The sequence below is a fragment of the Callithrix jacchus genome, chromosome 6, assembly GCF_049354715.1.
Source record: "Callithrix jacchus isolate 240 chromosome 6, calJac240_pri, whole genome shotgun sequence".
Classification (NCBI taxonomy): Eukaryota; Metazoa; Chordata; class Mammalia; order Primates; family Cebidae; genus Callithrix; species Callithrix jacchus.
In genome coordinates, this window is record NC_133507.1 from 11,325,751 (window position 1) to 11,350,414 (window position 24,664).

The 24,664-nt window shown below is 41.6% G+C and overlaps 1 long non-coding RNA gene across 9 annotated transcripts in view; it reads left to right on the forward strand.

Annotated features, from left to right (window-relative positions):
* LOC118154464 (uncharacterized) overlaps positions 1 to 24,664 on the forward strand; it is a 924,399-nt gene that overhangs the window by 119,453 nt on the left and 780,282 nt on the right. For 3 of the 9 annotated variants that reach the window (XR_013536616.1, XR_013536615.1, XR_013536618.1), the window contains exon 3: positions 10,980 to 11,089. The exons of the other annotated variants lie outside the window; for them this stretch is intronic. This is a non-coding gene — a long non-coding RNA (uncharacterized LOC118154464). The remainder of the gene's footprint in view (positions 1 to 10,979; positions 11,090 to 24,664) is intronic. 9 annotated transcript variants of the gene reach the window in all.

Sequence of the window (24,664 nt, forward strand, 5' to 3'; positions counted from 1 at the left end):
AGATTGTCCTGCTTCACCCTCCCAAGTAGCTGGGATTACAGGTGTCTGCCACCATGCCTGGCTAATTTTTTGTATTTTTAGCAGAGATGGGGTTTTACCATGTTGGTCAGGCTAGTCTCGAACTCCTGACCTGAGGTGATCCATCTGCTTCAGCCTCCCAAAGTATTGGGATTACAGGTGTGAGCCACCATGCCTGGCTGGGAATGTTGACTTTGGATCATACAAAGACTGAAAATCTGGTAACATGGGCTCAAAATGAAAAGCAGTGCCTCAACCAGGTCTGCAACAAGGGCAGAGAACTGTGTATTTCATGGAAGGGCTGGAGACCTGATACCAGAAATCCACTGGAGACGGCATGTTTGAATACCTGTATTGTGAAAATGCATGTGCTATAACAAGGACGAACTCTCTTCATAGTTTGTGGAGGCAACCATTCTTCATCAGTCTTTTTATCTTCACACAGCATTGTGTTAAAGACCTTCCGCCTCCTCCAGCCACTGTTATGTATGGGCAGGTGGACATGGGCCCTGGATATCTCTAACATAGCAGACTGAGGTGCCCAGAGAAGGCACGCATTAGACCTTGACCCCACAGTTAGCCATCCCTCCAGCTCTGCCAACAGGTGTGGCAGCATCCTCTCTTTGAGGTAGAGCTGCTGGCTTCTCCTCTAAGCTCCCATATCACTGATTTGCACCTTCCCCTACTGGATAGATCATTAAAAGAATTGGTTTACAAGGCTCTTGCTGAGCTGCTGGCTGTGGGAGAGGAAGTAAACAGACGTGAGATAGAGCTGTAACATATGATGTTATATCCAGTGCTTAATGAGGCCCGTAAAAACAGGAATGCAGGAGCAGCCACAGATAAATGAACGTGCTTCATGCAGAATCGAGAGTTGACTGTATTTTATTTGATTTAGTTCTAGAAATAGCTGTTGTGTCAATTATGGCAAAGTAGTTCTAACTAATTCTTCATTGAATTCATCTCATTGACCAAAATGGATTAAAAATTTTTTGTTTCCATGATTATAAGTCAGTTTTCTGTAGAAAATACACAGAAGAATAAACTGGAGAATTGAAATGACCCACCACTAATAAGAACTCATAACAATGGATTATGTTTGCAAGTGCTAACTAGTTTCGAGCCACTATCTAGAAGCAGTGTTCTGTTAGCATGCTAATTAAATCCTCTAGGAAGTAGGGAGAGTTAACAGCTGCATGCTTAATATGGGGAAACTGAGGCACTGAGAAGTGGGAAGTTAAATAACTTCTCCAGTGTCACACACTTGGAGGTGGTGGAGTCAGGGTTTGACCCTGGCAGTTTGGTTCTAAAACCTACATTTTTTTTTTTTTTTTGAGATGGAGTCTTGTTCTGTTGCCCAGGCTGAAATGCAGTGGCATGATCTTGGCTCACTGCAACCTTCACCTCCTGGGCTCAAATGATTCTCATGCCTCAGCCTACCAAGTAGCTGGGACTACAGTTGCCCACCACCATGTCCGGCTAATTTTTGTATTGTTAGTGGAGATGCTTTCACCACGTTGGCCAGACTGGTCTCAAACTCCTGACCTCAGTTGATCTGCCTGTCTAGGCCTCCCAAGGTGTTGGGATTGCAAGTGTGAGTCTCCTGTGTATCTCTCCAGGAAACTTCATTGCCTTTGGGGTAACCGCTGTTAACGTGCTTTCTTTCTCTGAAAATTCGTGCAAATATTACATGTTTTTTATATGTATAGGTATAAATTGAAGATCATATTTTATATGCTTGTTTGCAATCTGCTTTGTCATGTAACTTTATATAATGTTATTATAAATAAGTATTTCATGACTGTATAGTGTTCTTTCATACAGAGGTATACTGGGATATTTTAAAAATCAGTCTCCTAACCTCAGGCATTTATGCTCTTTCCACATGTTGCTGGTTCATTTTATAACTAATGCTGAGATGAAAGCCAGTTTTATGTACGAACCTCGGAGTGAATCCCTAATTATTTTATCTAGGTAAATTTCCATAAGTAACATTACTAGGTAAAAAAATATAGTCAGTTTTAATGACCTCAATACTTATATAGATTCTTACACAGGTTTAGTTTGGCAAGGAGCTTTGACCATGATGATGAAATAAATGGACTGGTTTCAAATTTGTAGTTGTGATTACAGCTCTACCCTGAGCTATATGACAGAGATGCATTTGATGGGCTTGAAAACAAGTCACATGTGGCTCTAAAGAACACAAAGAAACACTGGGGTGGCTTGTCCTCCTTCTTTCCCTCATAGCACCCTGTTAGACACTCTCACTTGTCTGTCTTCCCTGCTGAACTGTGAGTGGGAGGAGAATCATGTGTTGATCATATGTCTACCCAGTGTCTTCCCTGAGCCAGGTGCCAAAAGGGAGGGCCCCTGTGCTCACCTGAATCTCAGAACTAGTGCAGAAATGGCTGCTCTGGAAGCCTTGGCAGGGTTGCTGAAGCAAACCTCTCCCTCTGGTCTGCCTTCCTCATAGTCAGCCTTTAAAACTCTTCCCCAGCTGCCTTCTCCAGGGATAGAAGTGGACACTTAGGCCAGGCAAGTGACAGTATATTCAATTCTCGGGAACATCTTAAAAGGTAGGTCTTGCATTATTATCCCATTCTACAGATGAGGAAGCTGAGGCACCAAGAAGTTAGTAACTTTTCTGGGACCATACTTCCAGTAAGTGGTAGACTTAGGATTTGAACCTGCATCTGCTTCACTTCCAAAATCTTAGTTTTTCCACTGCAGCTTGAGGCTTTTATGAGATAGGTTTAGCAATTCAGGTTAGGGTTAGGTGTAGGCTTTGTACTTGTGATTCCTACTGAGTCTGCATGGTTCAACATTTAGACAGCAGGAACTGGAGCTTCCGCTTTTACCTCTGGATTCAGGTGATAGACTTGGAGGCCCCCTGGAAAGGAGGAAACCCTCTAGTTGCAGCAACTGCCAGGTTGAGAGAAGTGTTTAGAATTATTCCCACTGGGCAGCCTTTACCCTGTTGCATCTGGTGGCAACAGTCTCACTTGGCTTCTTTTAATTAAGAAAGAGACTTTTGTTGATACTGTTGTTTTTAGCAAAATGGCTACCACTGCACTGTCAATTATTTGAAATAAGGAATCCAAGGGCTCCCTTGGTTGATCATGTATTAGTCGGTTTTCATGCTGATGATAAAGACCTTCTCAAGACTGAGTAATCTAGAAAGAAAAAGAGGTTTAATGGAGTCACAGTTCCATGTGACTGGAGAGGCCTCACAATCACAGTGGAAGGCAAAAGGCACATCTTACATGGCAGCAGGCAAGAGAGAATAAGAACCAAGCAAAAGGGGAAACCCTTTATAGAATCATCAGATCTTATGAGACTTATTCAACTACAATGAGGGCAATATGGGGGAAACCACCCCCATGATTCAGTTATCTCCCACCTGCTCCCTCCCACAACATGTGGGAATTATGGGAGCTACTATTCAACATGAGATTTGGGTGGGGACTCAGCCAAACCATATCAGATCATTTGTTCATTTGGCTGCTTTTGAGACCTTTCTACATATCAGGCCTTGCTCTGTGCACGGAGAATCCAGAGGGAACTAGGAGAGCCTTAAGGGTCTCCCAGTTTAGTGGGGAGACCGACTTGGCATGACTCACTGATATGTGAGGCAGAATAGGCTGTGGCTTCAGAAGTGAAATGCTCTGGACAGGAGATGCAGGGGTGAGTTGATCTCTGCCAGACGCGGAGTGACTGTGAGAAAGCTCCTGGGAGAATCTTCTTTGAAAACCAAAAAGTAAGCTAGAAGTTGTAAGCAGAAATATGTTACTATAGATCAAGCTAAAGGAATGACCAAATCAGGCAAAACAATTTTTAGAAAGCAACGAATGGTTAAGAAATTTCCACCCCAACTGAGCAACCTTAAAAAGTGGACTTATTTTAGTTTCTTTTTGGCTATAAGCTAAAAATGTGGGAGGGGGAAGAGGTAAATGGGAAACAATAACAAAAATAATTGAGTTTTCTTTCTCTCTGCCAGAAACGTTTGCAAAGCTTGACATAATTTGTACCGATATTTTCTTGTGAGGTACATTGGGATAACAGTTCCGAAAATAATTGTGCTTTTAACAGTCCCAGTGCAGACTAGAAGCTGGGAAGCTATACAGGAATCAGAGAATGAGATTCCGAACCTCTGAATTCCAATGGCCCCAAAAGACCCATAAGCTCCCACTCAGGTTCCGAAGAGCAGTGGCTTAGGCAGAGGCTGGGGACAGAGGAGGAGAGGTGGGAGGCTGCTGACATGTGGCTCTGTGAGCTTAGCAGTGTTCTTGGAGGGTATGTTTTGTGTGGGGAGGAGTAAAAGCCCCTGGCAACCACCAGCCTGGATGTCCCTGGGCCTGCCACCACCTATGTCTGATATCAGGAGCCCCACAGTCCCAGGCCACAGCCACAGTACTTTGGTCTTGCACAGAAAAATGGGAGAAGTTAAATGTAGCAGGTGTTTTGTTCTTCTTCTTTTGCCTTCTATATTGCAGGGTGCTTTTTTTCATCTGTTAGTCTGTGTTGTGAAACAGGAGGCTACCCCGCAGTTGAGTGGAAGGACACGAAGTGACAATCATTCTGAGTGCAATGGCTATTGTTTGCATGGAGCCACACTATTTCATAAGAAAAATGCATGAAAGTGCTCCCAGCATACAGATGTTAAAGGAGACCTTTTCCCTGTTGGGGTCCAGGACTGGGGAGAGCTGATGTGTGGGACTGTCTCCCTCAGAGAGTCCCGCAGCCACGTACCCACACAAAGGACTGTCTGTGAGAGCTGCTTGGCTCTAGGGTCATTCATTTTCAAATTAAGTATTTACACCATAAGTTGTAATTGCATTTGTTTCAAAAGGAGATGCTGGAATCTTTCAGATCAAAAAAGACTTTTTAAAGTGCCAGCCATTTCATACTACCTACTCCATGAGATTGGACTCAATAACTCAAGCATTAAAGATTCCATGTCTGTTGTATGCTTGAATATTACAAATCTCTGTCTAAAATCACCTCCCTCAGTGACAACTTTCTACATCAATGAGAAACGCTGATTATTAAGTCAAGATCAAACTGGACACGGTGGTATCCCTACTTTTAAGGAAAGTTTATGAGACTTTTTGATTATAAGAAATAACGCTCCTTGTGGGCATTTTCAACAATGAAGGTATAGTAAATTTGTTTTATAGCTCAAAAGCAGCCCAACCATTAATTCTACTTCTTCAAAACAAAACAAAACAGCATTGCTATGACTAACAATGTTTTTTATAGTAAATGACCTAGGATGGATCGATGTTCATGGACTCTACTGTTTTTAAGTTATGTTTTTCTAAGGCATTTGACATCTTGGTGCCATTAACATGTGGCAGGGTGGGAACAGGGGCAATGAAGACTTTTATTGCCATGGGGGGCTATCCTGGCTGTGTCTCAGATGACATTACTGACTGTGAGTAGCAGGATCTTCTCTCGTTAGCAAAATGCATTCATCTCTAGGGATGCACATCTCTGCCACTGCCCTGAGTTACTGCAGGGAGAAGTCAGGTCCTTTGGAAGTGACCGTCCCTTACCATCTAAAGTCTCCCTACCCCTTCTTTAGTGGTCTTAATATCACTTCCTTCTTCTTGAACTTTTCCATCCATTTGGTGTTGTCCGTGGCCCCCACTGGAGAATACACTCTATGTGGGCAGGTATTTACTCATTGTTGTGTCCCCCAGCACCTAGCACTAGAGAATACATTCTGTGTGGGCAGGTATTTACTCACTGTTGTGTCCCCCAGCACCTAGCACTAGAGAATACACTCTATGTGGGCAGGTATTTGCTCACTATTGTGTCCCCCAGCACTTAGCACAGAGGCCTGGCACTTAGCAGATGCTCAATTAAAAGTTGTTGACCAAATGGTAGTGTGTTGGGAATGTTAATTGCTGTAAAATGCAGTGATCCAGTCTTCAATGTGAAAGAACCAGGAGGCCATTGACAGCTGTGGTTAAGAATGCATCATCTTTTGTCCTGAAGGTCAGCCTCCTGATGGGCATGGACTCTGTCACCTGGGGCTTTAGCACCATTCAGAACAGGTTCTAGAGGAAAAGTAAGCAACTTTCCTTACTAGGTGACCTTCCAGTTATAGAACCCTAGGCCACTGGTTCTCTACTCGGTGCAACTTTGCCTCCAAGGGCAATTGACAGTGTCTAGTGACATTTTTGGGGTTGTTATTGCTGGGGAGGTGGATGCTGCTGACTTCTGTGGGGACAGAACAGCCCCCCACAACAAGGAACAATCAGGATCAATATGTCAACAGTGCTGAGACGGAAAATCCTGCCCTAGTCATTTTCTCTTTTCAGGAGGAAAAACAAGGACAGCATAGGAAAGGAAGCGAAGAGAACTGACTTTAATGATCATCCAGGCTTCTGGCTCTCTGTTAGATACTTCATAGACTATACCATGTAGTATTCAGTCTTCACAATGAAACTTGATATGGGTATTTTCATCCTCATTGTACAGATGACAAACTGAGACTCAGAGAGGTTAAGTAACTTGCCCGAAGTCATCTAGTTAGTACCTTTAAATACAAATCTGCCTTATTTCAAGTCCACACTTTCTCTACTAGACTTCTTGAGCCCTGTAAGTCATAAGATGTTGCTAACTTCCTCAAGAAGTGTATTGGATGAGAAAGAATATCTTCAGGAAGGATATAATGGATCTTTTGCATTTTAACACCTTCTTAATTTAGAATCTAAAAATTCAAAATTCGACCAGGCTGAGGTTGAAGTATCCTTTTGCATCACTTATGAAGAAAAGATCTGCACTCTGTAAACAAACTGTAGGTTGGGCACAGAGAACTCTTTAAGAGGGGTGAGCTTTCTAAGGCCATGATTATTAGTTTAAACATTGCAGGATTCCACACGGCAGCCACATCGCCACATCATTGTTCCTTATTAGTGAGATGTGGAAAGTAATAATGTCCCTAGCATTCTGTATTCTGGAAGAGATAACCTGCTGGTCTTTGTCATCCATTAACACCTTCCACACACATTCACAGAGCACTTGCATTGTGGCTGCTGCTGTCTCAGGGGACACTGGATAAGACACACCAGCCTGACAAAAGGTTTATTGTCTATTTAAGGATAGACCTACAAGGAAATGTTTCCATACCCTGTTTGAAGTGCTACAGGTCAGATAAAGTGACAGGAGATTATAGGGGAGACAGTAAGAATCCTGGTTGAACAGAGATTCTTATTGTCCCTGGGGAATAAAGCTTGATCTGGGTTTTGAAGGATGAATAGAAGTCTTTAGAGAGGCTTGTGGCTAGAGAGTGTATAATTTTCAGAGGACAGTGACAGAGAGGCTTGTGGCTAGAGAGCATGGAATTTTCAGAGGACAGTGATAGATAAATATGTGAGCCCCTACTGTGTGCCAGGCATTGGAAACAGTGAGGATTACAGAGACAAATGACTAAGATAATATCAGAGCAAAACGAGTGCCATACAGAACAGGACAGGGTCATGTGACAGGAAAGTGAGGACTGGAAGAGGGTGACATTTGAACAAAGACATAAGTGGCTAGGTTGAGCCAGTTATATGACCTGAGCATTCCAGGCCTGGGTGATTCTCCTCTCCCACTCCAGACTGCAGTCCCAGCATTGCAGGCAGTGAAGCCCACCACTTTCATGGCTGAGGCACCTGGGCCAAGGTACCCAGGACACAGGGAAGGCTATAGAGAAGGGATAGGCCTCCTGATTCTTCATTTTCTATGCTGGTCATCTGGGGGAACCGTGGGTCTCCTCTGGAATTGAGGAACCCCTTGACAACTCACAGGAGTGCCTCCCTGAAGGTGGGACCTGCTGAGCATCCCAGACTAAGGCTGCCCTTCTCACTAAGGCAACTGTGTTAGTCCATTTTTATGCTGCTGATAAAGACATACCCGAGACTGGGTAATTTATAAAGAAAAAGAGGTTTAATGGACTCACAGTTCCATATGGCTGAGGAAGCCTCACAGTCATGGTAGAAGATGAAAGGCATGTCTTACATGGTGGCAGACAAGAGAGAGAGCTTGTGCAGGAGAACTCCTTTTTATAAAACCATTGGATCTTGTGGGACTTATTCACTATCCCAAGAGCAGCATGGGAAAGACTCACTCCCCTGATTCAATTACCTCCCACTGGGTCTCTCCCGGGACACGTGGAATTGTGGGAGCTATGATTCAAAATGAGATTTGGTTGGGGACACAGCCAAACCATATCAGCAACAGTCAGAAGGTTCCACTAGTGGAGAAAGTGATGTGGCTCCAGGGTCACAGAAATTGCATCATCATTGTGAAAGCACAGACCCCACTCTGCACTAGACGAGGTACTTCCAAAAGGGCCAGGCTGGGAGTTCATGGGAAAGGGTCCTAGGCTGAGGAGGGAAGGAGGCTCTGTGCCTAGTTGTAGCTCTGTGCAAGATGAATAGTTGGGCTTTGTTGGGAGAAAGGACCCTTGGGGTCATTATGGCACTGCCTCCTATACCCAGGGTGGCCTTGTCATTGGTGGAGGCATCAAGTGGGTCAGGCTGATGAGAGCTGAGCAGAGAGAGGGCTCAGCCTCCGGAGCCCCCAAGGACCATCCAGTGAATGTGGAGAGGGCTGAGAGATGAGAAGGCTGGGGATTGGGCTGGAACTTTGTGAGGAGTCCTGAAACAGACCTTGGAGTCCCGACACAGACCTTGGAGTCCCCTACACATGGTCAGGAGGCAGCCAATGGTATTGGGTAGTGAATGGCACAGTCAGTTTGTACTGATCTGTACTTCAGAAGGGTTCTTTCTGGAAGCCGTTGAGAAAATATATGGATTGATGAGGGGCAGACAAGCTGTGATCCATCAGACAATGTCAGGGGTGATGAGGGTCAGGACCAAATGGTGCCCCAGGCTTCCCACAGGGGATGAGGAAGTAGATGGTGTTCCTGCCATCAGACAGGGAATATGGGGTCAGAAACAGGCCTGGGTAGGGGAAATATTGTGAGTTTGATTTTGAGGATGCTGAGGGCAGAAAGCCAGGCAGCTTCTGGAAATTCAAATCTGAGGTTCAGGAGGCCAGTGACGCAGTTGATGATATGGGAGATGATCGGTGAGCAGCCTGTTGATGATGCCCTGGATGTGGGAAGAGCCTGAGGAGGCAAAGGACAGCATCCCAGCAGAGCCTGACTTCCAATGGACAGATGAGAGGGAAAGAGTTCCATGGAGGTGACTAGAAAGGGGTGGCTCAGGAGGCTGAAGGAGAATCAGAGAGGACCACGGACTCCAATGAAAAATCATGGCACTTACCTGTGAGAAGAATTTGTTTCTTTTTCATGATGAAATTGGAGCTCAGCTTCTGACAGGTCATCCAGCTAGTGCATAGCAGAGCAGGTACAGGGGACATATTAGCAAACCCCGGTCAGGATGGATCCGCAAACCAAGCTGCTCAGTTTAGATTCATTGGGAAGGCTTACAAAAGTCACATTTGCAAGTTATTATTTTTTATATCTGATTAATATACATTTTTTTCCCATTGGAAATGCATTGAAAAAAATTTAGAAAACAGAGGAAAGAAAATAATATTAACCATAGTACCCTCCTTTTAATCCAGTCAGTATTAGCATTTGGTGTGAGTTTTGTGATCCTGTTGATCCTTTTTCTCATTTATATTTTTATTTTATTTTTAAATTTTATTTATTTATTTATTTAGAAAGAGGATCTCTCTCTCTCTCTCTCTCTCTGTCACCCAGGCTGGAGTGCAGTGGTGTGATCTTGGCTCACTGCCACCTCCACCTCCCAGGATCAAGCGATTCTCCTGCCTCAGCCTTTTGAGTAGCTGGGATTACAGGCACATGCCACTACTGCCTGGCTAATTTTTATATTTTTAGTAGAGATGGGATTTCATCATGTTGACCAGGCTGGTCTTGAACTCCTGACCTCAAATGATCCACCCACCTTGGCCTCCCAAAGTGTTGGGATTACAGATGTGAGCCACCATGCCCAGCTTTTATATTTTTGGTTTTAAAAGCCTAATATTATAACCAATTGTTCAGATTTGACACAATCTCCATACCCATTTTTTTTTTTTGAGACAGAGTCTCACTCTGTTGCCCAAGCTGGATTGCAGTGGTGCAATTTTGGCTCACTGCAACCTCCACCTCCTGGGTTCAAGTGATTCTCCTGCCTCAGCCTCCTGAGTAGCTGGGACTACAGGCACATGTCACCATGCCTGGCTAACTTTTTTGTATTTTTAAGTAGAGACAGGGTTTCACTATGTTGGCCAGGCTGGTCTTGAACTCCTAACCTCATGATCTGCCCTCCTCAGCCTCCTAAAGTGCTGGGATTACAGGCGTGAGCCACCACACCCGGTCCTATTCTTTTTAATGGTCACATAATAATCCATCAAGTGAGTGTACCACCGATTAATTTAAACATTCCTCTCATTTTGAATACTTAGGTTATTTCCTTTTTTTTGCCACTACTATTTTGTAAAATTATTATGCTATATTGAACATTTTCCTGAATTTGAGATTATTTCCTCATGAAAATTTCAGTCAATATTTTTATTGATCTTAACCCATATTGCCAAATTGCTGCATGAGGGAGCTGTACAAATAATTACCAAGCAAATGTGTGACTAGAGATGTTTATGTTTTAATTCCAGATTTCTTGTTTTCTTTTGAGATGGAGTTTCACTCTTATCCAGGCTGGAGTGCAATGGCTCAATCTCAGCTCACTGCAACCTCCGCCTCCCAGGTTCAAGTGATTCTCCTCCTGAGTAGCTGGGATTACAGGCATGCGTCAACATACCTGGATAATTTTTGTATTTTTAGTAGAGATGGGGGTTTCACCATGTTGGCCAGACTGGTCTGGAACTCCTAACCTCAAGTGATCTGCCCACCTTGGCCTCTCAAAGTGATGGGATTACAGGTGTGAGCCACTGTGCCAGGCCTAATACTTGATTTCTTTATTGCAATCACTCAGCTCCACGAAAGAGGCCCTTGGCTGTGACCAGCAAGAAAAGCACCAACTCCAGACTGCAACATGGCTCACAGTGTTAGCAACATGGCACATGGAAATTTTGACAAGCACAAGTGAGTCCTTTTAGCATAAACTTCACTGTTAGTTGGCAGAATTTGCAAAGGTGTGAGAGAGGTCCCCAGAAAGGACCTTGGTGGGATTGAGGAGTAGAGATGGGCAGGAGAAAGAAATCCTGACAATGTGGACCCAAAGAAAAGGCAACAGCAGGTGAAACAGGGAAGGAAATAAAGTGGGGAGAGCCCTATGCACTGCCTTTGCCTGTTCCAGAACTCTTCAGAGAACTGATCACTGGAGTCTATTCACACTGAATTCTTGAGGGACTAACTTATTGGATTGCTTGAGGATCCCACTGCATTCAACAGTTAAATTCTTCTTAATTTAATTTAATTTTTTTTTTGAGACGCCGTCTTGCTCTGTTGCCCAGGTTGCAGTGCAGTGGCGTGATCTTGGCTTACCGCAACCTCCACCCACTGCAACCTCTCCTCCCGGGTTCAAGGTATTCTCCTGTCTCAGTCTCCCAAGCATCTGGGATTACAGGTGCCTGCCACCATGTCTGGCTAATTTTTTTGGTATTTTTAGTAGAGATGGGGTTTCACCATGTTGGTCAGGCTGGTCTCAAACTCCTGATTCAACACTTTAATTCTAATGGAGCTCTCCAGTCCTCTACCAAGTGGCCTGGGGAGAGTGGGAACTGGCCAGCCATATCCTCAGCTCCCATGCTCGTGTTTGGGATACAAGGGATATTTACTGTATCCCACGTGAGGGCTTATTGCTAGCAATCATTCGGTTAAGGGCCACTCCCCTGTGTGCAAATTCTTCATTATTTGGCCCCCGAAAGTTCCTTCGAAAGATACTAGTCAAAGAAGAGAGTGAAGGTGATGGGAAGGAAGTGTTGGCTGTTTGCTTCAGACAGGATGTTATAGATCTGAATACCGAAGGGCCAGGGGAAAAAGGGGAAGGTGATCTTCTGGGTCCTTACAGCTTCCTTGAAAGAGCAAAGCTGATGTTAGAGATGGGAAAATGCTTTTTAAAGTCCATCTTGCCTTCTGTGTGTTTCTAAATTCTGAGAGGTTCAGGTAAGGACTCTGGATTCCCAGGGAGCAAAGGAATCAACACCGCACAATTGCAGCTTTTCAGGGAAGCCTTAAGACAACAAAGCACTCATTAATGAAAAAATATTTGGTGGCAGACACCTTTATTTTTGTTTAGTCTTTTGACAGGGTTGGAATGAGAAGAGTTATGCGATAGGGAGAGAAAGCCCTACCTTCATTTAACTTGCTGTACTCTATGAGTATAATTACCTATAAGTGTAATTACAGAGAAGACAAATGGCATTTTTAGCTGTGGTCTTAAAGAGGTGAGTTAATTTCCGACTTTGACCAGAACTATGTTAATTAGCCGTGGTGCAGTCTCTCTCTCTCTCTGTCTTTGAGTGGAAGTTCCTCACCCAGGACTGAACGTGGCCTGCTTCCTCTGTACCTTTGAGTAATGAAAGGACACCACATGCCAGCCGAATCAGGGCTGCTGTATTAATAAGGCTACTTTGCTGTCCATTTATCATCAATTAAAGGTGCGCTAGTTTGTAAAGTAACCCCACCTTCGGCCCGGCTACCCAGAATGGCTCCTCATTTATTTTCTGCGTGGTTTCAGTTGGAGTTAGACCCACCTTGCAGCTCAGAGGTGACAGGCGGCATGAAAAACTACACTAATTGAGACATCTCGAGGGAGAAATATAAGAAAACTGAAACGGTAATTAGAATGAGAGGATTTCAAGCTGGGTAAGGAAAATCGAATGGAGGTGCATATTAGGGGCTGTTACAAATGGGGAGGAAAGTACTTGGTGGGGGAGAGAGAAATGGATCTTAGAGTCGAGTGTACCCTTTTAACACTTCAGGGAGAGAGAGGACATGCAAGAAAATATTCAGGGTCAGGTGTGTGGACTTTTAGGAAGGGTGGCCTCGCATTCAGGCTGCAAGGCAAAGCTACCGCCTTTTCTCTGCAGAGTAGATGTCTCCCTTGTCACAGAAGAGCTCTGCTGATATTTGCATCCACAGTTATACTTTCCCTGTATTGTTTCCAGTCTAAATGTGCTCAGTTCCTTTCGCTGAGTTTCTGGGGGGTGGGGGACATGGTTTTAGCTCTTTCCTACCTTGGCCATCATCTTGGTGTAGCACCCAGCATGCGCCCTGGCATGTGATCTGACTGTCACACAAAGGAAATGTCTGTCACCTTTTTTGTCCTGGAACATGTACCTCTATAATGCATCTCAAGACCATTTTGGGGGCCGGGTGCGGTGGCTCACGCCTGTAATCCCAGTACTTTGGGAGGCCGAGGCGGGTGGATCATGAGGGCAAGAGATTGAGACCATCTGGCCAACATGGTGAAACCCAGTCTCTACTAAAAAAAATACAAAAAATTAGCTGGGCATGGTGGCGTGTGCCTGTAATCCCAGCTACTCAGAAGGCTGAGGCAGGAGAATTGCCTGAACCCAGGAGGCAGAGGTTGCGGTGAGCCGAGATCGCGCCATTGCACTCCAGTCTGGGTAACAAGAGGGAAACTCCGTCTCAAAAAAAAAAAAACAAAACCATTTTGATTTCTTCAGCAGCTACATCACACTAACCATCCGCGTCGATTTCTATTCACTGTTAATTCGGTCCTGTGATGTGCTGGGCACCAGGGATAGCACGGTGGGCAAGACAGATGTGGCCCTTACCTGCATGGAGTTCACAGTGTGGCGAGCAAGATCCACTTGGATGGAGGAATCATGGTATTAGGAAAGGTGAGGCCAGGTAGTGATGGGATTATATTAATACATAGGCCATGGGCTTGTATCTGGTTCTGTTGGTGGGAGAAGCCCCTGAAGAAGAAGCATTTAAGCTGAGCCCTACAGACTGCACAGGTGCTCGCCAGGTAAAGCAGGAGTGGGAAGGGGGCATGGTAGGTGGACCTAGAGACGGAACAGTGCATCCAAAACCCGCAGGTGAGGAAGGGTGTGGTGTGCCAGTGAATGGCTGGATGTCCTGGATAGGAGGGACTGGATGAGAGAGCAAGGCCAGAGGAGGTTAGGAGGAGGGCAGAGACTGGAGCAGGCCTGGTCTTTAGAGGGCCTGTGAATTGCGGCCAGGGTTCTGCCTGTCACTGTTGTCAAGCCCTTCGAAGTAGGAAATGGCCTGATGAGGTTTTCAGCTCACTTCAGACCCCAAGTCTTTTTCATGCATCCTCTTTGTAAGAAATCCCATTCCTTCTCCAACTCTTTTTCTAGGATTGAGCCCTGAGTGTTTATATTCAAGTGAAGAGCTGTATGTTTATCCACATTTTAGACTTCATTGTGTGCAATTATGACAATCTTTGTGGACACTCACATTTGGATTCTGATTCTATCCCCTGATATATTGATCTCTCTCCCAGCTCCACTCAGTTTTGCTAAGTCTTCTCAGGATCATTCCAGGTTGATATCCTCCTATCCAGGACATCCAGCCATTTACTGGCATACCACACCCTTCCTCACCTCTGGGGCATTTTGGAATTCCAGGTTGAGCTGGATAGAACCCTATGGCACTTCCCTACAAACTGTCTTCCTGGCTGCTGTAGAGCCATTCATGAGCTCACATGGGTTCCTGTTTCAACCTCCCTTGCCTTTACCTAACTGTAGCAACCTCAGCCCTCCTGTCTTCTTCTTGCCACCATTTGGGAGGCTACAGAGGAAACCAGGTCCACTGGCCGTGGGGCCATTCCAGAGCTTGGCTTGGCAGTGTGCTGTGTTGCCCCTGGAGATGGTGCCTTACCTCCACCGTAGAACTGCCTACATCTCCTCTGAGTCAGGCTGCCAAAATGGAGTACCATAGACTGGGTAGCTTACAAACAATGAACATTTATTTCCCCCAGTTCTGGAAGCTGGAAGTCTGAGACCAGGCATGGTCAGGTTCTGGGGAGGGCTCCCTGTCTTCCAGGTTGCAGATTGCTATCTTCTTGTTGTAGCCTTACATGATGGCAAAAGTGAGAGAGCTCTCTGGTGCCCCTTTTATAAGGGCACTAATCCCATCGTGATGGCTCTACTGTTAGGGTCTAATCCCCACTCAATGGCCCTACCTTCCGGTACTATTACTTTGGGGGTTAGGATTTCAGCATATGAATTTGAGGGTAGGTGCAAACATTCAGCTCATTGCAGGTCCCCTGCATAGTCCTTTTTTGAGGAGCTTAGGAGAAAGATGATTTCCCATAATTTCCTGTCTGACTCTTGGCTGAGAATGAAATAGGCCCAGATGACACCATGGTTGCTACCGTTAGGAACATGGAGGAAGCTTTTAGTGTGAATGCCTGTGAAACTTAATGAAACGTCCCCAAGAGGACTTGGCCTGAGTTTGGAAACCCTGGGTGTTTTGCTTTGTAAAACGCTGACTCAGTTGACAGATGGCCCAAATGCTTATTTTGGTCAACACCTGAAAGCAATTTGGGGCTTTCTTATTATTGCTCCAGAAAATAGACTAATTCCCACTCAACAAATGTGGAGCTGGCCAGTATGGGGCCCCCATGTGCTCATGCACTGGAGGCTGGTTCTGTTATCAACCATGCGTCCCTCTTGAGTTCCAGTCCCTGGTGGGGCTCCAGGTCTGTCCTGGTCCCATTCAGAACTCCAGCTTTCATTAGCCTGTCTGCTGTGTCCACTGAGCCTCTCTCAGTCTCCTGTGTTGTCACCTCTAGCGCAACTCTGGACTTGCTCTTGGGGCTCTGCCATGGCCATAGGAGAGCTTTTGGACAGACTGAGCCTGCCTCCTTCCCAGGAAGGACACAGCTCCCTTGGCAAGTACAGCAGGAGCATCTGCTCTTGTTAAGACGCCAGGCTCCACTCACCTTCCTTCACTGCCTCGTCATACTTTGTCCTGGTTGCATCAGAACCAGGGATCTTCCATCCTTTCATGTCTGGTTTAAGCCAGCTACAAATTTCTGGATTGCAACCACCAATTCGAATGCTTTACTGTTAATAACAATAGTATTGGCACAACTAAGTTCATGGATTACACAGAAATAGTTATCAAGGCAGCCTAATTGAGTGAAAATGGGTAATTGTATAAAGCCATGAAGACATGGCCTTCTGAAGGTTGAAAATTCAAAGCAAGCATCACTTGGATGGTGTGGTGTTGAATCAGCTAATTATAGGGATTTTGTATCCGTGTTTGATCATTCAGAAAAAGTTTCTCTACACACACACACACACACACACACACACACACACACACACACACGTGCGTGCGCATGCGCAAAGCTCTATCAAACAAGTTTCTCTTTGAACTTAAAATTACTCTTGGGGGCAGGGAGGTTTCTGAATCACAAATGAAAATTTGAACATCAAAGAGATTTTCTCCCTTCTTCTAAGGGAAGAAGAGCCTTTTCTTTCCAACTATATAAGAGGAGAACAAATATATAGATTTGAAATTAAAATTTCACCAGGGCAGTAAAAGAGTAGAAAACACAAATTTCCTATGTGTGGGCAAGTTCAAATGTTGCTCTGATGAGATAAAATGTAACCTTAGGAAAGAGACATAAAGGGAGAGAGCACTCCTAGTTTTAAAGTCCAGGTCCAGGGCTACAGCACTATTTCTTTCTGAGCAGACCACACTCAAAGGCTAATGTATCATCAACTGTCTCATAAAGAGAAAGGGTAATGAATAGCCCCAAACCAATGAACTCTGAGCTTGCCTGAAAGTTTATCCTTTAGAGGAGGACTGATGAAAAGTGACTTTTAAGAATGGCAGCATTCTTTGATAAACAAAAATGTATTTAGTCTATGTAAAAGCATTTGGGTTTGAATGGATCATCAACTTCAAAAAGGATAGTAGCATTACAAATGGAGGAAATATGTCCACTTTATTAATTAGTAAAAACAATAACCGTGTTCTCAATGTGTATCTTTGAAATTTCATTTTGGCAATCATTTTTCACAGACCGTGCTGTACTTTTCTGTTTTGTTTTGTTCCTTAGTGTTTTGTGATTTAATGAATGCCAATAGCTAAAATAGAATAATCTGTAGCTTATAAAGTTCTCTCACACATTGTTTCGTTTGGATCTTATAACAATCTTGTAAGATAGTGAGATGTTAGCTCCCACATTGTCAAAGAAAAATGTAGTTAACTAAGAAAAACCTGCAGCTGACATCATGGTTAAGACGGGGACAAAGCTAGGTGTTTGTTCTCATCCCTCCTATTTAAGACAGGGAGGAATCATTAATAACTATGGACGGAGTTTCTGCAGAATGCCACGAACTGTGCTGCATGCTTTTTAGTATTATGTTTTGTTTAATTCTCCTTACAATGCCTCAGTGTAGGGACTTTTCCCCCTGTTTTACAGATGAGGAAACAGCAGTTCAGAGATATTGTGACTTTGTCCAGAGTTGTACTGTGACTCTAGATGATAGCTGGAGCATCCAAAAGAGAAATGCTGTTCAATGACTTGCACAAAGTGCTCTCTGCGTGTATTAGAAATTCAGATACCAACACAGCACTATTCACAATAGCAAATATATGGAACCAATCAGTGATGGATTGGATAAAGAAAAGGTGGTATATGTATACCATGGAATACTATATAGCCATTAAACGAATGATATTATGTCATTTGCAGCAACATGGTTGCAACTGGAGGGCATTAGGCTAAGTGAATTAACACGGGCACAGAAAACCAAATATGGCATGTTCTCACTAGTAAGTGGGAGCTAACCACTGGGTACACATGGACATAGAGATAGGAACAATAGACACAGGGTTTCTAAAAGGGGGAAAAAAGGGAGGCAGGGATTGAAAAACCAGCTGTTGGGTACTATGTTCAAGTTCACAATTCAGGTGATGATTCAGTAGAAGCCCAAACCTCAGCATCATTCAATATATCCATGTAACACACCTGCATCTGTGCCCTTTGAATCTGAAATAAAACAAATACATTAAAAACAAAACAAAACAAATTCAGATGCAGAGAGGACCATAACCAGCCTGTATCTGAAGGTGGTGGGGCCAGAATGTGATTCCAAGCATGCTGTGGTCTCCTTGCTTCCTTTCCACTTATCAGTTGTAGACCAGACTGTTAGTAGGTCTTTTAAGTTTTCAAAAATTTTGAATCCTGCATGCTAAAGAACTATTTGTTTTTTTAGAAACAAATCATGAAAATACAAGAAAAATAGAAAGAAGAAATAAAAGATAATTTCTTTCTTTTCCAGTGAAAAACAAATTCCACCTGGGAAGTTAAAAAAATCAGATGCAGCACTGCTACTTCAATGCCTTTTAAATCTCTAAGGTCACTTTAATCTATTGTCTGCTGTTTCTCATGAAAATATGTTGCCCATTAAGTTAAATAGACTGAGATAGTTTAGTCAAGTGAGGTTTCACATTTAGTAATTGATTTTCATTTTCTGAGGTTGTAAATTAAATTTACAGCACTGGCATAAAGTTGAGAGCAGAAGACTCCATCCAAAGTTGAATGAAAACAAAGGTACTGAAATATTGCAGGGCTGGGTGTGTTCCTGTGTGTTCCACCGTTTTATCATGAGCCGGGAAATCCCACGGGGATGTCCCCAGCCAGCCTAGCTTCACTCTCTGTTGACCTGGGTTGCTCTTTTTGCACCCACTCCAAGATGGCTGGAGGGAGAGTAGCGGGGAAAAAGAGAGAAGGTAGGGTGTGTGGGAAAGGTTTCTACCTGCTGCCAGCACCATTTCGATACGTTTCTCCCGGGGGCCACAAGGGAGTCACATGTGGAGGCAAGAGGAGTATCCTACCCAGAATGTTCAGGTAGAAATGTCTGTGTGTAAATAAGCTCAATGGTTAAAGATTTTCAACTATGTCAGGTCAAGGGAGCATACTATATTATTCACATATGTAATTCTAGTGGACTGGAAAGGCTTGTATTAGGAGAAAGTGAGTCTCTTGGATGTGCATGAAGAGATTTTGCAAATCCCAACACATTCTAGGAATTAATATTTCCCAGGATTTTTTGTTAAATGAACTGGCTACTTATTCTTTCATTTTATTATCTTTCTTTATTAGCAAACAGTGCATTACCATCTGTCAAATGCTTAAGAACATTTTCAAGAGACAAGCATTACATCTAAAAAATTATTAATGTTTTAGAGGTGGCAAAAAGAATCAGGCAGTAAAGCTGTTCACAGTCTCTTGTGTGTGTATATGTATATTTCCCTTTTTGCTTTCAATTTCTGGTTATATTATTATTATTGTATAATAAACTAACAGTCTAGCATAATAATTATAAAATGGTCATACAAAAAATACAGAGATCATTCTATTAGATAGAGGATGTCCTTCTACAATGATGAACATCTAGTTATTATTATTATGACAATCTCTGGAGATGATTGAACTGTTTCTTGTCCCTCTGATCCAGCCCATTAATGGTTGCTCACTCCAAAATGAAAGTATTCAGAAACATTTCAGTCTGTAAAATTAAGTGATCAAAAGATTTAAGGGTTTGTTCTTTTCACTTTTTCTTTAGATGTAGAATAATATGTTACAGGGTTTACTTGATATTTCATCAAATTTCTAAAAAGAATATTTTGATTTTAATAAGAAAACTGAAAGTTTCTATTTATCTATGAAATACATTCCACTCACTTTCCCAGAAGACCAGATCACTTTATCTCATCTAGTCTTGCTCTGATAAACATAGTGGAGAAAAGGTCTTCTCTTCCCCCGTGGAGGTGTGGTGAGGGTCACCTCACTCACACATGCTAAGCTAGAGATGAGTCAGGGAGGTGGGAGGAAACCAAAGTGTGTTGTTTTACAAATGGTGCTGACCACAGAGCAATATTTTTCAACTGAATATATTATATCCATATTCTTCCTAAAAGTCAATGTCAGTTCTGCTTTTTAAATGAACTCATGCTTCTATAATTGCTAGTGATAACAGCATTATCAAGTACTGTTTACTGGGTATTTTCTTCTGAGTGTTTAATATTTGCTAAAGACTTTACATACATCATGTCGTCTTATCCTCACAAAAATTCTCCAATTCACATATCAGGAAAAGAGATAAAAGGTAAAAATAACTTGCTCAATTTAACAGAGTGGCAGCCCCAAACTCAGGCTTCTCTGTCTCTAATGTTTTACACTTACTCGTACTTTATTACCAATGGCAAAGCGTCTCTCCCTTTTCTATAATGAAAAAAGTTAGTCAATTCATCTTTTTGAAATTTATTTTTATATTTAATTAAAAAAAATATCAAGGGCGCTCCTAACACATCTGCTGAAATGGAAGGACCTGGCTGAGGCCTAGGGTCCCTTTATGCTTTTCTAGGGATGAGGAAGTGTCAGCCTTCGCTCAGTTTGATGTCTCTAAGGCCCAAGGGCAGGGCCTCCTCTCTCAGAGTCCCAGGTGCTGTCCCAGAGTGCTCCTGCCTCCCTCCTGCTATTCTGTCTCTCCAAGAGAGTCCCTAGTAGACACGGTTCTTGAAGGCCTGGTGGGTGAGATTTTCTGTACATTCCTCCTGTTTGCTCACCACCCACTGCAGTACTGCATGGAATCTCTCCTGGCCAACTGGGATGCACCTAATTTCTGTTAACTTTTCATTGAGAAACACTTCAAACATACAGCACAGTATAATAAATCTCTATGCATCCATCATTCAGCTTTCAACAATGATCACGCATGGCCAGTTTTTCTTTGCCTACACTTGTTACCTCTCTTCCCCTCTCCCAGTGATTACTTTGAAGCCAATCTCAGGCATTATATCATTTTGAGTATAAATATTTTGGCATATATCACTTAGGATGATATATGGCATATATAAGGACTCTTTCTAAAATATATTTGTAATACCATTATCACACTTAACAGCTTAATGAAAGTCCTTTAACTTCATCAGATAGCTAGTGTTCTCATTTCCTTGATTGTCTCATAATTTTATTTTAGTAGTTTTTGGTTTAAATCAGGTTCCAGATAAGCATCATGTATTTGAATTTGTTATGTTTTAAGTCTTTTCCATTTATAGGCTTTCTCTACTAAAACAAAATCTCTTTTTGTTTTTCTTTGCTATCTATTTTTTGGAGAAACTGAGTTATTTGTTTTATGGAACTACCTCTCATATGTGTAGTGAAGGACCAGTTTTATTTTATTTTTAAAATTTTATCAATCACAGAGTAATACTGGGGTGATACTTAAGAATTAATTACCAGAAAAATTAAATAAAAAGATGTAGGCAATACCACTCCCGATTTCTCAATGTTAAATTTGACAGACATAAAATTACATTTCAAATAAATATCACAGAAAAAAATGAAAATAATTACATAAATTGTATGCGTTGCTCATTAAAAATATGTATGTAGGTGTTAATATAGAAAATTGAAATTACACTCACAACTTTTGTCCTTAGACATTTGTAGCCAAGCAAAATTAATGAATAAAATAACAACTTCTTATATTAAACACATATACATACTTTAAATATATAGAAACATGAAATATTATTATTAAAAGTTTTAACATAGCAAAGTACTTGCTTCTTGCTTGTAAATGAGGTTAATCTAGGTTGAATTGATGAAAACATTACTTTATAGAAAAATGGCATGTGAAATCCTTCCTGCTTTGTTTGAATGATAAGTAGAGAAAGCAGAGGTATGTTGATGGAAATGGAAGAGGAGATTCTAAAGCAATTTCAGCAAGCTGGGACACTCATTTTGATCTTTTATCCAAAATGTACTAAGTTATGCTGTGTTTTCAAAATTCATCCTCAATTCATTATCAGTAGCCAGTTCCAACACTTTATCCTTAAAGTTGTAGCTAGATTTACATGATCTTTTATCTGATCTAAAAATCTCTGCCTTTTATTGAGATATTTAAGCATTTACATTTAATATAATTATTGATACAGTTGGCTTTAAATCTGCCATTTGTTTAGTTGCTTTCAGTTGGTCTGACTTATTTTTATTAATTTTTTTCTCTTTCCTGCCTTCATTGGGGATAATTGAGCACTTTCTATGATTCTTTTTATCGACACTATTGGTGGAGGCAATATTATTAAACATCTTTTAAATGTTTGTAAAATTGGTTTTTAATTTTACAAAATTGAAAATTAAAAGCCTAGTTTTTTTTAGGCTTTATAATATACACTTTTAGCTTATTATAATCCAGCTGATATTATATTACACTACTTTTTGTATAACGTACGAACCTTACAACAGAATATTTCCAGTTTCTCCATTCCATACTTTGAGCTATTTTTGCCATGCAATTTCTTTTATGGCTAAGCCTCACAATAAATTGTTACTATTCTTGCTTTAGCCAGTCAATTAACTTTCAAAGAAATAAAAAATAAGGAAAAATAGCTTTTTTTTTTTTAGGTAGAGTCTTGCTCTTGTTGCCCAGGCTGGAGTGCAATGGCAGGATCTCAGCTCACTGCAAACTCAGCATCCCAGGTTCAAGCAATTTTCCTGCCTCAGCCTCCCAAGTAGCTGGGATTAAAGGTGCTTGCTGCCACACCTAGCTAGTTTTTCTTTTTGTATTTTTAGTAGAGACAGGGTTTTGCCATGTTGGCCAGGCTGGTATTGAACTCCTGACCTCAGGTGATCCACCTGCCTTGGCCTCTCAAAGTGCTAGGATTATAGGTGTGAGCCACCATGTTGGGCTAACATATTCTAATGAATCCATTTTTTTTTTTTTGTGAACTGATGGTTCTAGAAGCTTGGTCTGATTCATATTTAATATTTTTCTAAACCAATTAGTGGTATTGTATATTTCCATTGGGATATGATGTCTGATTGCCTCTCTTTCTGTGATTTTAATAGCTCATTGATGATGGTTGTCTAGACCCATTAGTTCATCAGGAGTTGCAAAATGATGTTGTTCTAATTTTACTATTAATTTTTTTTAGCAGCTCAAATGATTCTGTAAAATGTTACTTCCATTCAACAGCTATTGGATTGCCTTGAGGTAGAGCTTAGAAAGAAAGGCTGAGTAAATGCTTGATTCTTCTCTTTTATTTCACGTCTTTCAAAACAAGGAATTAGTGACCCAACATCCCCTGAAGATGACTGATGAGTTTTTTTTTTAAAAATTCATGTAACTGTCAACTCATAGAAATTTGTTTGATAGGTTTAAATCCATTGCAGTCATTCTTATGCTAAAATTATATCTTCTTTGGTCATTGAGAGATCCTTCAAGCTGGCTTCTGTGTCTTTTCAATCCTATTGGTGTTTGAGTGCTTTTTTATTTTCTCATACAAAATGTTACAGGTTTATCTTGTCCATTTCCTGCTCTAGACTTGGAATTAGAAACCCTGGTTTTTCAGTGTGAAATGGTATTTAGGGACCATAATCTGGGTGCTAAGGAATCTAAATAATTTTAATGACTGCATGATACTCAAATTTATATTAAATATAGTCAGTCACTTTCCAACTGATGGACAATGACTATTTTCAAGTTTTGGTCACATAACCTTTGCTGTTTTACACATAACCTTTAGCTACTGAGTGTCTGCTTTCAGGCCTGGCATTAGCTATTCAGCAAAAGGGAGAGATTGGCAAAGTAACAGGTTATGCTTGTTTTAGCATAGAGATACTAGCAAGCCTTCAGATAATGTTGTTTAATTTACAGGGCTAGATATGTGGTGGGAACTCAAACAAGAATAATTTTCATTCAATCTCCAAACAGATCTGTAAAGAGCAGATAAGCATAGATTCTTTACTATGAATCAGTTATTGGAGGTCTTATAGTAAGTTTTTCTCTTCCAGTTATAAGATAGTGTCATTTGCAGAAAGCTTAGTCTTCGGTAGCCAAATCCTAAGGCCTTTTCAGACTCCATGAATTTTCCTGATCTTAGGAAGCTAGCTAGAATCTGTTACTGACTTAAGTGAACATTGCTGCTAAGCAGACATTATTCATCAATCATGAAATCTCTATGGATGAGAAGATAACTAAAAAAAATTTCTTTGGTAAAGTTTTTCTGATCAAAGTGAAGTGCACAAACAGGACATAATACAAAACTATAAAAAGGAGGTGATATAATTAAAATTCCACAGAAGGCTATTTTATGTTTTTTTGGGGGAATGGAAGAGTGAATATAGTTGTAGGCAAAGTAGTGGTTTGATAATGAATATTCACAGGTGGCACTAGAAAATTATACAACTGCCTGTTCCTGTCTATGAATTTAGCATACTTGCATAAAGAAAGATGCTTCTGTGGCCAAACTATAACAATACTGTAGAAAAATAATGGTTACCTACTGGAATCAAAGTATTTTTCCTTTTCTCTGCAAAACACATTGTGAAAACCACTGTTAATTTTAATTCAGGAAGAAAGTGTTAAATAAATAATATAAGAATAAAAATAAATAAAGAATATAAATTTAAAGAATAAAAATATATTTTCAGACCAGAGAAATTTGATATATTTTGTTTGCTGAATGCTTCACCTGTCTGAATATGTCGCTCATACTGACATTATCTTTCTGTAATCAGGTAAGAATTTCCGAGGAGCAGTTCTTGGTTCTCATCTTTTTCTTCTGCACAGTTTCTTTATTGGTGATTTTATGCAGTCTCTGGCTTGAAATACTTTCTGCATGTGGTTACTTTTACATTCATATTTTCAAACTTGACCTTATTAGTGTGAAGTACAGACTGTCTTACTAGAA